This window comes from Octodon degus, unplaced genomic scaffold (assembly GCF_000260255.1).
Source record: "Octodon degus isolate 3935 unplaced genomic scaffold, OctDeg1.0 scaffold00121, whole genome shotgun sequence".
NCBI lineage: Eukaryota > Metazoa > Chordata > Mammalia > Rodentia > Octodontidae > Octodon > Octodon degus.
In genome coordinates, this window is record NW_004524697.1 from 4,029,527 (window position 1) to 4,043,838 (window position 14,312).

Below are 14,312 nucleotides of genomic sequence, written 5' to 3' on the forward strand. Positions count from 1 at the left end.
GGAATCTGCATAGAATGATTAATAGTTCCTGAAAATATTTCTTTCCTTGGCCATTCTGTTCATCTGTTATAAAAATAATTTCAGGTCACATTTTATTAGTGTTTTCAAATATGACTTTTGAAAATTATAGTTGTGTAAGAGTAGTTTTTCCAGGTACCTTTCATTTACTTTTATGGTTCATGACTCCCCTAGTGAACTTACCAGAAAAGTCATGGCTGTGATTCATCCTCATGAGTTCCCCCTCTGCTGCTGCTTCTCTTCCTCCTTTTAAAATATAATAATGTAAAGAATGGAGGGAAGGAGGGAGGAGGAGGGCAGGAAGGCCAATGAAAGAAAGGAGTGGAGGAAGGAGGAAAAGAAGACCGATTACCGTAACTGCCCCAGAAATTCTTTATGATGTCAGAAAGAAAAAGGCATAAGCAAAATTTGGAGGAAGCAGCCCTTTGGAAGCCCAAAAGGGAGGCAACAGGCATTATAGTGGACTTGTAAAACAAATCAGAATTTATGTTTAACCGAAGTTAGGAGGAAGTGGAGGTTAATACTGTAATCAGTCCCTGCAATCTAAGTAAAACTGTCAATTTATATAAGCAAGGAATTGAGAAGATTCTAAATCAGATATGTTACTAATAGGATGAAATGTAATGCGATTCCTTTAATTCAGCATGAAATAAAATTACAGCTACGCATTGACCATGAAAATCCTTCCAAGTGATTAGAAGTATGTCATTTACAGAAATAAGTCGAATAAAGCAAATCAAGGGAAGAAACAGCAGATATTGACTTTAAAAAAAAAGAGATTTGTACCTATGTTGTTTGCTTATTATTTCTTGCCTATATCTTGTAATATGAGAAACTACTTTGGCAGTAACAATACACAATGTACTAACCATTGTTACTCTCCTAAAATCTTGTTTTGAGATTTTGTAGCATTGTTTTTATTTTTTTTCTTTAAAATAAAAATAACTGATGTCAAAATAAAAATAAATAATAATTTTAAAAAAATGTGAAAGAAAATGGATGCAACTCAAGAGCATACTCATAAGTGAAATAAACTAGACCTGTTTGTGCAACCATTATATTTTCTCTCTAGTATAAAAAACTGAAAGAGTAAACAAGAGCCATAAGGTACAAGAGACGTAGTGAAAGAGAAAGAAATTGCTCAACAGGAAAGAACAGCTGGGAAGCGAGAAAAGAGAAAAGAAGAAAAGGGAAAAAAGATATGTATACATACACAAGATAGCTAAGATAATGGTACTACTAATTTCTACTAGCTTATTGAAAGGAAGCCAGTGCTTACATTGTTCTGTCAATTTTGATGCCTGTTTCTGGTCATCTGAGCAAATACTTTGAAGATAACAATGTGCAATACAATAACCATTGTTAATTTCCTGTTTAAAAAAAAAAGAAACAGCAGATATTGAGATTTTAGATTTTTTTACTTCTTTAACTTTGAGTTTATTGAATTCATGGTATTGTATATAAAACTTTTATTTTCTTTTTGTTAGTACTGAGGAGTGAACTCAGGACCTTTACACTGTGCTGCAACCGCATCCTCTTCGTGTTTTGGATATAGGGTCTCACTAAGTCATTAAGTCGTCCAGCCTGGACTTGCCTTTTCAGTCCTCCTGCCTCAGCCTTCAGTGCAGGTGGCTTTACATGACTGATTTCTTTATATTCTGATTGTTCATATAGAAGTTACTGTGAATGAGAATTCACTCTTGCCTAATACCAGTATACATTTTTAGTCCAGTGTGGTGGCACAGGCCTGTAATGCCAACAGTCAGGAGGCTGGGGGAAAAGGGTCATAAGTTCAAGGCCAGCCTGGTTTACACAGTGTCTTAGTTACTTTTTACTCCTTGCTGGGACAAATACCCAACACTCAAAATGAAGGAAGGAAAGGTTGATTTAGCTCACAGATACTGGAGGATTCAGTCCATATTCTGCTGGCTCCAAGGCAAACGACAGCAGTTCATGGGCAGAAAACAATGAAGAGCAGAGGAGGAGCAGCAGCTGCGGTGCAGCCATCAAGCCTCCCTCTTCCTCTCTTCCTTCAGACCAGCAATTGCCTTTCTCAATTCCTGGGCTCTGCCCACCTGCAGGGCTAGGCCTCCCCACTGAGACCTGCCCCCCGCTGATTCAGCCAAGTTGACATAATGTATCAACTAATATACATAATGAGTTCAAGGCCAGCCTGAGCTTAATAGTGAGATGCTGTCTAAATAAATAAATAAATAAATAAATAAACTGTGGTGACTTTATGACAGTAATTAATACAAAACTGGATAGACGTTCTTTAATCAATTTATTTCCAAAGCATATGGACCCTCTATAAGCTCAATGACAGAACACCAAGCTATAAGTATGAGGTGATATTTTCTATTTACATAAGGGTTCAATCTGTCAGATGATTTTGTTAATTTTTCCTCAAGTTCTATGGTATGCTGCATTTGCTAAACTGGAAGAATAACATACTCAACTATACCTGAGCTTCTGTAAACCTTCTCAGAATACAAAGGAAGATAAGGACATGCTTTTGTTCTCAACATTCAATTTTGTTACACGATGCAGAAGTTACAAAGCTTTCATCAACATTTACTGACTACTTTCATTGTCATCCTCATGTGGGAGTTCTCAAAGACTTTGAAATGCATTCAAATAACAGAGGCAAGTGCACAGTGCAGCCTTCTGTATTAAACAAAGAATAAGAGAAAAATATTCACTGCTATCCAACATGCAAGCAATTGAGCATCAATACAAACAAAACAGGTACAAGCCAGAAGGCCTGTGGGAAACCAAGGAAGAAAGATCAAAATTAGCTTCTTTGGAGGTGAACAGCATAAAAGGAAATAAAATGTTATTTGCAACAGAATGTTCATAAAAGTAAGGGAAGCCAGAATAGACTATTAGCCAGTTATTCACTAACTGGATCCAGACAGTCATTTGCCTTGTAACAATCGCAGCAGTGCCATATGTACCACTAAGAAGAAGAGTTCACAAAAGTATGTTGCCACTGTCACCCGGCAGGCTGGGGAAAGTCACTTATCATTGACGAATTCCTAACTGGTAACCTGTGGAAAAGTCACGGAGCCTCAGCATTTTTTTCTATGAAAACACTGGTGATGTGAATTATATGTGGAGGAGTATTAGAGACATTCTACAGATCATTTAATAATCACTTTCTGTACTTAATTGATGCTATTTTAGCAGTTGAGAAAATTCCAAGCCTCAGTGAAAAAGCCTACATCATTGTAGAGTTACTCATACCTTTCAAAGACCTGATTAAGTAGTTTATATCGAATCAGTCCATTGCAAAAGTGTAAAATGATTTTCTTCGTTGACATTAGAAAAGTGAAATATCTAATTAGGGAATATATTCCAGATTTATGATGATAGCTGATGGATAACCTCAGAACATCCTAAATTTAATGCACTATTATAAATTGCACAATGGATCATATTAGCATAATTGTCAAAGTAGGATTCTGAAAACCTGAAAGTAATATTACTTTGGGAGGCAAACGTGTGATTGGCATATGATGCTCCAGCAATTATCAGAATGGTGGCTTACAAATCCCAGACCATTATTTTCTCACCATATGGTGGGATTATACTTCCTTGTGGACTTGGAATCAGGTGGAGCTGGCAGTCTCCCTAGGTAGAGAAGTGTCTGACTCACCAGTTCTGCCTTTCTCTGGCTTTGTGACTGACAGTGCTGAAGATGGTACCTGCTCAACTGGCCACGACTTTCTGCTTCCCACTTGCTACAGAAATATAGCATAGAAAGAAATAATTAAATCTGTGCTCTATGCATCTATGATTTTGGAGTTTGTCACTGTCAAAACCTAGCCTACCTTGGCCTACTTCTAGGTATAAACTATGCAAAACTCAATTCTTGAACATCATCATCAAGAGTAAAAGATGGATTATCTGTGTCAATCTTACTTTGCTTTCCAGAAGAGCTGCTAGTAGTTGCTGTGAGAAAGATATCTCCAAAGTGTGTCAACTAACTTGAATACTACACAGTCACGGTTGGTGAAGAAGGAGGACAGATGTGGCAGATTATAATACAGGGTAACTGGAAGAACACTGGCCATACTGCTCTATTGTACATTATTCCACACTATTACTAAATGAATAGCTCAATTTTATTTTTTAAAATTTTATTTATTTATTTTTTGTATTTTAGGGAAGGGTCTATAGGGTGTTCAGGGTCGCACTACTAGATTGGACTTGTAGTGATCCCCCTGTTACAGCCTCCCAAGTGCTGGGATTACAAGCATGCACCACCATGCCCAGTCTCAATTGCTATCTCAGCGTACCCTACGGGTGGGTCCAGGATGGCAGGCCTGGGGATCAAACCCCTGGCCCCTGCACCTCCTTGCAAGCACTTTAATCTGCTGAGCTATTTGACCAGCCCTACTACTAGTTTAATTTTAAAGCTGATACAATCCTATTCCATTTGGGCTCTGGCATTTATCCTCCTGCTCAGAAATGAGTCATGGCAGCAATGTAGACCAAACTCAGTAATTTTAAAGAAACGTCCCTGCATTTTTGCTGGGGTTCTCATTAATGCAAGGTCAATGAAAGTTAACAGTCTGCTCTAGCTCTCTCAAAACCAAATGCCATTTTAGGCCACATTAGAAATATCAGGCTCAAGGTAAATGAAGACTGTGATTCATTCTACTATACTTATCCTTTTTTAGTATGTGTGTGTGTGTGTGTGTGTGTGTCTGTGTGTGTGTCTGTGTGTGTGTCTGTGTGTGTGCAGGGTCTCACTACACAATTCGGACTGGTAGTGATCTTCCTGTCTTCTGCCTCCTTATTGCTGGGATTACAGGCTTGTGGCACCACGCTCAGACTCTATCACTGGCTCATTGTGCCCCTGTACTTATCTAAGCAAGCACTTAATCTGCTGAACTATCTCAGTGGCCCTAAATTTCATTTTTTGTTTTGTTTTGTTTTGTGGTACCAGGGATTGAACTCAGGACCTTGAGCTTGCCAGGCAGGCATTTATGCCTTTGAGCTATTTCTCTGACCCTTACTATACTTATCATTTTGGAGCATCACATTTGGATAAATATGAACTTGTGCAAAAAACAGTCACTAGTAGATTTTATTGTAGTATTTCTCTAATATTTTTATGCTGTGATGGACTCCCTAAACATATTTATTTTTACAAAATCTTATGTTTCTAACACAAGTTGCTGTTTAAATACTGATAATGGAAAATATTTATGTGATAATTGAGATAGGATAGTTTTAAATTCTTTTTTCCCATAATTTTATTGAGAAATAGCAATGAGACAGTTTCAAACCAAATTGGTAGGACAGAGTCAATAATTAACACATTGCACACATTCTTCCTAGTGGTTAATTGCTGTACAAGATGCGGACATGATATCCTATTTATAAACACCATTAGAACAAATCCCTCTATTCATTAAGAGAATGTAACTATATATCTATCCTAATCATTTTGAATACACAGATACAAAATGGACATTCATCTGTATCCCCTTTTTTGTTAAGTTCCGTTATTTGAATATTATAGGTGTGTTAACTCCTATTCTAAAAGAGTCCAGTAGTCCATAATAGTATTGGGTCTCCCACTTGACTGGCAATGTCAGAAGTTGCTGACCTGAGTCCCCTACAGCTCAACATAACAGCATGGCTTTATTTCTTATATTTCATTTTTATACTTTTCTGCTGGATGGTTAAGAGCAAGGTAAAGCAGGACTTATGCAACAAGAGTTGTAGCTTTTGAGTCTGAGAAGGTCAGTAAAATCCCCTCAGGATTTATCCTGAGATCCTGTACCTCAGATTGTAGAACTTTTGTCAGTGTCAGCCATGTGGATGACTCACAGCCATTGCTTGGCCAATGTGCTCTCTGTGAAAGCCTGAGAGAATGTTTGTTCTCCATGTGACTCTCCTTCGGCACACTCTACATCATCGATCACTTTCCTCTTTGGCCCCATAATCTCCTTGATCAGAACATTTGGGACACTACTGAGTTACATGATGTTACAAGTTCTCATATGTCCTGAGTCTTAATTGACCTTGGAAGGCTAGGGTCAAAATTTTGGCTTTCCTTGCGGCCCTCCTTTTTCTCTAACTTTTGCTCTCCAAACTTAGATTGTTAACCCTCCAGAAGAGAAACTTATTGTTATTGCCATATAACCTAGACTGTTGAGCTTAACCTCACTATCTGTCTGAATATCAAACATCTTAGGCATAACATGGAACAGGTATTTTTCATTAAGAATTGATATGTTGAACTTTAAGTCCCTACAGAATATGATGAAAAAACATTAAAAAATTAGAATATATTTTAAAATATAGGCATAAAGAATTATATACTTCTTATGTTTACACATAAATCCAAAAATCTAACCATATACAATCTTGAAGCAGGACAGTTCCACAATATTCCTTTGCCTGTCTCTTGCCTTCATTCACCACCCCCTTCTTTTTGAACAACCACCTACCCAAGAGACAGCACAACAGCAACTAACATGTCATGACAACCAGCACATATTCAGAAGACCAGAATGACAGGCACTCAAAACATGAAACTACTACTACAGATCACCATCTTCAGTGCAGTTGCTTAGTTCACAGGTATCAGTATATATAGTTAGTCAGGGTGAGAATCTTTCCAATTAACTGCTAGATTAAAAAGTCTTCTGAAGATTCTCAGGATCATTGCTTTGCCTATCTTCTACATATAACTGTATGGCTTGTCATTGTCATGTTTCCTAGCTCTTCTCCTTTCCCTCTCTTGATTAGTTAGTCCTTGAGATACTGCTTTCCTTTAACTTGTATTATACCTTCCTATTTGTATTTCTTCTTTTGAGTTCTTATATTAGGTAAACTATACAATATTTACACATGTGTGTCTGGCTTATTTCACTTATGAGTATATGTTCAAGTGGCATCCACTTCAATATAAAGGCTTCAAGTTTATCATTCTTTATAGCTGAGTAATACTCCATTGTGTAAAAATACCACATCTTTTTCATCCATTCCTCAGGTGATGGGCATCTTGGTTGTTTCCAAAATTTGGCTATCACAAATTGTGCTGCTATAAACATAGGCACACATATATCCCTATGATATGATGTTTTCAGATCCTCCGGGAAAATTCCCAGTAGAGGAAGAGCTGGTTTAAATGGGATTTCCAGTCCAACTTTTCTAAGGAGTCTCCACACTGATTTCCATAATGGTTGCACCAGTCTACATTCCCACCAGCAGTGGAGAAGGGTTCCATTTCCCCCACAGCCTCTCCAACATTTGTTGTTGGGTGATTTCTTTATGTTGTTGGGTGATTTCCTTATTTAAATTCTATAATAAGGGCATGGAGATAAGATAGCTCAGCAGTCTAAGTGCCTGCCTAGGCAAGTGGAAGGACCTGTGTTCAATTCCCAGTACCACATGTGCCAGCCTCGACTCCAGCATGCCAAGCCTGCCACCAAGACTGGGCATGGTGGCACACCCTTGTAATCCCAGCACTGGGGAGGTTGAAACAGAAGGATTACTATGAGTTTGAGCTGTACAGTAAGACCCCGTACCAAAGATGTCCTCAGGTAAGGACAAAAAAATTAATATAGTGTATTGGTGCATACATATATCAAGGTCATGCCACTCACAGGAAAGGACATCATTTTGACAGACCTATAACACACTGAGAAGCTAAATGAGATGGAAGAATGGAACTGAGGTCATGATATTAATAATGGTACTAGGCACAGTAAATCCAGTCCCTCCAATGTAAAACTTTTTTTCTCATGTTCACTCATTTAATTCCCTTGATGACTGTATGGATGGGTGTGATCTCTTCTGCTTTTTCATTAGAGACATCTAATATTATGTCTAGATATGTAAGTGGGTTATGACAGAGCTGGTTTTGAATCTAGGATAGATCTCCCACACCGTGCTTTTCTTCTGCAGAACAGCAAAGCAGTATGTGAGACAGGCCTACATGCACATAACTGGTTTAACATGTAAAAGCACCAGAATGTGGCTCAGAAGTTTAAGATTAGAAGTTTCTAAGATCCTAAAAGGTTAAGCCTTAAGTCAACCAACTTAAAGCTTATAAGAGTGCAATCATGAAAGAAGAAAGAGTCTACTTCAGATTAAGCTAGAAATTACTCTCTAATGAAGGTTCAATTCCCCACTGCAGATGGTGTCCAACTAATGATTTCTTCACAGAGATTTTAGAGGACATGCTTCTTGGATGCTCTCTAACTTTCCTTGCAGCTTCAAGTATGAAGTTACAGTAAGTAAAAAGTCTAAGAAAATTCTATTAAGCATATTATCCTTCTTATGTGAGCTTTCTTGGTAGGAAATGATATTTCAGACTAATTGCATGTAGATAAAGAGCCCATGTCCGACAGAAAAGGCCCAGTAGTTACAAATGCTTTTCTTCAAACACTGCACTTTATTTTGAAGTTTCCAAGACCTGGGCAGAAGTACATTCATTCTAAAAAATCAACATACAGACTTGGACCTCCATCATTGGCAGAATTAGTGTAAAACAAAGAGGCTCTTCCCCAAGAAGTGAGCAGATATCAGTTAAGAAGAAATCTCAGCTGGCCACGGCGGTGCACAACTGTAGTTCCAGCACTGGGATGGTTAAAGCAGGAGAACCATGAGTTTAAGGCAAGCCTGGACTACAAACGGAGATCCTGTCTCAAAATAAGAAGAAAGAATGGAGGAGAAAGAAGAGGGGAGAAGAAGAAGCAGTGTGAATGAGGGGCAAAGAGAGATCTAGGAATTCATGGATTACTCTGAAGAATGGTTTAAGTAATTTTTAGCATGACTTTATTATTTTGTGCATAACAGGTTTCCTCCTGTTTTATTACTTTGGGGCATGGTGGTCCTGTAATGTTCCCCACCATCTCATTGGTGGATTTGCTTCATTTTCTGCCTTAGAATACTATCCTAGTGTTTGAAAGAGAAAAAGGTTTAAAGTAGAACACAGAAATTTACAAGATTAGCTTACAATATCTGCCTACAGAGTGAAATGTAGAAGACTGCAAGAGATCTGTCAGTAAGCTGGAGAGCCGAAGCAGCCAGTGGAAGGCCAGGAACTCAGGGCCGAATCCTGCAGGAGTCCGAATCAAGAGGCTGAGGGATCTGCAGAGGAAGACTGAAGGGTCTGCGCTAAGGAGAGGCTCATCCTTGACTAAGCTAAGGAGGATGGAGATACAGTACTGGCCACAGAGCAGTAGAGAACAGTTGCGGAGCTGAGAGTGCCCCTGCAGTCATCCTCCCCCACTGTTCTCGCTGCCTTTACCTCCTCTCCTTTTCTCCTCTTTCCTTCCTTTAGGCTGGAGCAGATTACCCCCACTGAAGCCCTCACCCTGGGGTAAGTTTGAAGTGTCTCCTCACTTACAACTGTTATCTCTTGATAACATATAGTTCATGACCAATAAATACTTGTTGGGTAAAAAGTAAGATGTTATGATTGGGAGCTAATGGCACAGAAAATTATGGCTTTGTAATCTGTGATGGCCATATTTTGAGACAAAGCTTCTTCATTCCCAAGCCCTATGATAACAAAATAAAATAACTTATAGGAAGGCAATTCTAGAGTGGAAAGCAACCTTTCACTCACTCCCAAATGATCTATTTCTTGGCTAAAGGAAGTGCTAAAAAAAGGAGGATGTTTGGAATCAGAGAAAAGGTAGTGGAACTGGATTGCAGATAATAGCGGTATTTGTTAAATGAAAGCAAACATAAACATATGAATGAGATTTGCTGAAAGATATTTATCCTTATAAATTATTGGTATAATATTTTTTTGTTCATCCCTCCTTCCACATTTTGTTTTGTTTTCGATTTTTGGAGACAGGGCCTTACTAGGTAGCACAGGCTGGCCTTGAACTCACAGCAGTCCTGGGATCACAGGTAGGTGGTGATTCTCCACACTTCTACTGCATTTAAAAAGCCAGCTATGTAGTTCATGACCAGCAAATACATGTTGAATAAAAGGTAAGGTGTTGTCGGGACAGGGAAATGGCTCAGTGGAATAAGCGCTTCTCTGCCAAGCATAAGGGCCTGAGTTCAATCCCCTGTTCTGCCAAAAAAAAAAAAAAAAAAAAATAAAAAAAAAAAAAAGTGAAAGTTAGGGGCTGGGGAGATAGCTCAGTGGCATAAGTGCCTGCATGGTAAGCTCAAGGTTCCTGAGTTCAATCCCCAGTACCCCCCCCAAAAAAAAAAATCAATAAAAAAAGGAAAGGTGTTATGATTGGGAGCTTATGGTATAGAAAATTATAGCTCCATAATCTGCAATGGCCATATTTTGAAACAACTACTCGATAGGTGAAATCATCTTCATGTCGAAGGCCTTTCAGTTCACCAGACCTGAGTAAAGATCTAAAGCAAACTGCATACATACCTAATTTTGTTTCATAACAATAGGATCTGGGATAATTTCTTGGTTGATGAACTTAGACAATAATAAAGCATTTAAAAATGCATATTCAAAATTCAGATTGCTGAAATCCAGCTCATCACTTAAAAGTTTAATTACACTGAACAAATTTCTTATCTAGGTTTCCTAATCTATGTAACATTCCCTCATTTATTTATTTATTTTTATGTATTTAGTACCAAGTCTACAGTGTCTCACTACACAGATCATACCTGTAGTGATCCTTCTGTTTTCAGCCTCCCAAGCACTGAGATTACAGGCACACGCCATCATGCCCAGTCTCAGTTGTTGTCTCAGCATACCCTGGGGGCAGGGCTGGCACAGCATGCTGGGGATTGAACCCTGGGCTGTCTTAGTCCTCTGGGCTATCTCGCCAGCCTCCTCCTGTAATTAATGAAGCATGTACAGTAAGAAAAGAAAAATAACACACAATAATCTAAAACTGTAAAAAATAATTCAAGTGCACAAATATAAAAGGAAGCCAAGCTACCTTGCTGTATATTAGTTTTATACTTTACTTTTATTTTATATAGATTGATTGATGATAGTAATAATAATGGTTAGTATTCATTTAATATTATGTATCAGGCTCTATGCTAAATGTTTTACAAGATTTATCCCATTTAATTCTACCAATAACTCTCTCAATTATAGCCAATTTATAAATGAGGGAGGGGCTGGCCAGATAGCTCAGCAGCACTACCTGTTGTGTCAGCCCCACCCCCAGGGTATGCTGAGCTGGCCACAGAGTCCCTGGGTAGTGGTGTATGCCTGTAATCCCAGTGCAGGGTATGCTGAAAACAGGAAGATCACCATGAGTCTGAGCTGTGTAATGAGACCTTGCAACAACCAAATACATTAAAAAAAAGTTCTACATTAAAAAAATTACAGAAAAATAAACTATTAACTATTAACCAATTATATGCTACTTTATAGAAATTATACAAATTGCTATGCAAATGATTTGTAAAATATTATTAAATAATAATTAATATAATAATAGTCTTGTACTATTACAGCTTATTCTCCCTCAAAATTTTTTTCTTTTCATTATTGAGGAAAAGGCTTCCCAGACAGGACCTAATGTGTGCTAAGTGAGAGCTGTACTTCTGAGCTATACCCCCAGCTGCTTTAGCTCTTATTTAAAACAGGGTCTTGCTAAGTTACCCAAGCTTACTTGGAACTTTGTGTTTCCCCTTCAGCCTTCCAAGCAGCTGAGATTACAGGCATGTACCAGTACACCAAGCGTTTTTCATGTTTAAACACATGTATATCTTTCAAAAAGTGCAATCTCTATCTTTTATTCAGCACTAGAGTTTCTGTTATTCTAAGATCTATAGACATAATGCTACTGCCATTGAAGTTTGCAAGTGGATTGGCAAGTGCTTCTCAGAAACATAGGCACAGCTCAGAATATTATCCTAGAAGGCAAAGAAGAGCATTGTGTCAATAGAGCTGGAAATCTCTTTGTATTGAGCTGTCATTTCTGTATTTTAGTATTAGCAATCTTCCAGGCACTAAAAGTTGTTCAAGTTCAAGGCAACCCCTGATGAATTATTTCAGTTGCCATGGTGGCGGCCAAAGGCTGAGGTAACGAATGACCTCACTGAGAGTGTGATGTCATTATTTATACTAGTTTTCAAACTCTTTCCATTAGATTTCCAGTTTTTCCCCAACAACATTTAAAGTTAACTTCTTGTTCACCTTTCTTACTACTTGTTTTTGTCTACCATGAATTTTGTGCCTTCCGGTGCATATGAATTATTTATGCACCCATATGATTTTCTTTCTACATCTCCATGCTGTGCTTGAAGTGAAAAGTTATGAAAGAATATTAAATAAGATGAGAGCAAAACCAAGAAAAACACAATATAGTTATATGTGTGTCCTGATAATTCCAATTGTTAAGTATTATTGGATTCATCCGAAAGAAAACTGAATAGGAGATATCCTGTAAGTACCTTCACTAGTGGCTCATTTTATACTGCTATAAGGTGAGATTGTTACCTAAGACATCATTCTATACTATAACCTTTACTCACCTCAAATCTCTGCAGCTCGTCTTCATCCTGCTGTCCTACTACAAATAATTCCACCAAATCATAATGCATGCTGTTAGCAGTTCAGAATAAAACATACTAAATGAATGTTGGATCATCTATTATGCCAGTGGATACATTACAAAATGCTATTTCTCCTAATCATATGCATTTGCAAATCAAACCCTGCAGTAGCAGCAAAACGCAGACATATATAGACTAATATTTTACATTCATTTTAAGTCATTTATCTTTAGAATGCCTTTTGGTCCACAGATACAATTATATATCTTTTTCCATGCTGTTCACAGACAGCAAAAGAACTTGCTACACTTGCACTCTTCTAAGGCAACAATTCATGTTCTTAACAGGCCTTTTCTCAAAGACCCATCTTTTAATATTCTCCAAAAGCCATAAAACTCACACTTTTTCTATGATGGAACGACAATTTTAGTCTGAAATCCCCAACTTTCATTTCCATCTTCAGACTTTCTTCTCAGTATAGAGTAAACCCCTTTCTTGGCTTTCAAGAAGGAAAGAGATAGAAATGGTGTTTCGAGTCTAGCTTGATCTTCTTTGTCTTTATATCACTCAACATCTGCTTCTTTCTTCTTGCCTCAGTCTGCCATAAAATTCTTGTGTTAAAAATTATACCTCATTCATCACGAAGTTAGAGATCAGAAAAAGCACTAGCAGGGCTGTTGGGAGACCATCTGCTGGCTTTCACCTGGCTGCCGAGAAGGTGCAAAATAAAACATTGTGTTGGCTTCTGACATTAAGAAAATGAAACCATGGGGCCTTAAGTCTTGCAACAAAAAAGCAGTCATTTCCCCCACTCCAACAAAATAAGGCCCAGTATAGTTAGTGAAACATTTAAAATTTCTTTTTCTCTGGCAATGAAAGAAAGTATGCTCGCCTGTAAAATGACCTTTAAGACAATTGTGCAGTACTGTGGTTAAAGCAGTGTATTTTGAGTCTGAAAATCAAAAATGACCTTGTTGTATAACCTTTGACAACTTTATTATTCTCTTGGCGTTCTGTGAGGCATTCTCTGCAGTACATGCGCTGCCATTTATCTACTGCAGCAGGAATAGATAAAACTTTGAGAATTCTCTTAGCATAGTGCTTTCTTGTATAAAAAGGTTTTTTTTTTTCTTTTTTTCCTTTAAAGGTTCACAAGTTCATTACTTTCAGATACCTGTGCTATAGCTTCACTTGGTGTCTCTGTGCATCTACTTTTTTAGCTATTAAGGTTATCCTCTGATATTTTTGTCACCAATCTAAAAGAAATTAAAATTCCAACTAGCCATTGCAGGTATTTATGTTTTTTTCCTTTGATGTAATACTTCTAGATATAGAACAATTCATTTAACTTCTCTCTTTCCTAGATTGTTTGCGTTGGAAGGCACACCTTCTAAACTCTTCTCAAGTGATAATAAAATGAACTAGTTGGTAAATCTTTCTGTGTACAAATTTTCAAAAACTCCTATTGATCCATTGTGCTTTCATGTTAAGGAAAGAATTGAAACATGAGCTATAAAACAAGATAACCTCAGCTCCAGGGCGAGGAGGCCAGCCAGCCGCTGGGTAGCTTTTGATATCAAAAGAATTTCAAAACCTTCGCTCTGTGGAAGAGGAGTTGTAGGCCCACACCGAGGCATCAACACGAAGGCAGCAACCAGCGTGGGATTGATGGAACTCTGTGGGTCCTGGGGGTCACTCTGACTGAAACCTAACTCAGCTATTCTCACAGAATGGCTGTCACAAGCCCCAGGATCTGCTGCTCTGCATTGACCCCGTGGCCCAAGGGGAGATATTTACTTGTCCTTCCAGAAGTG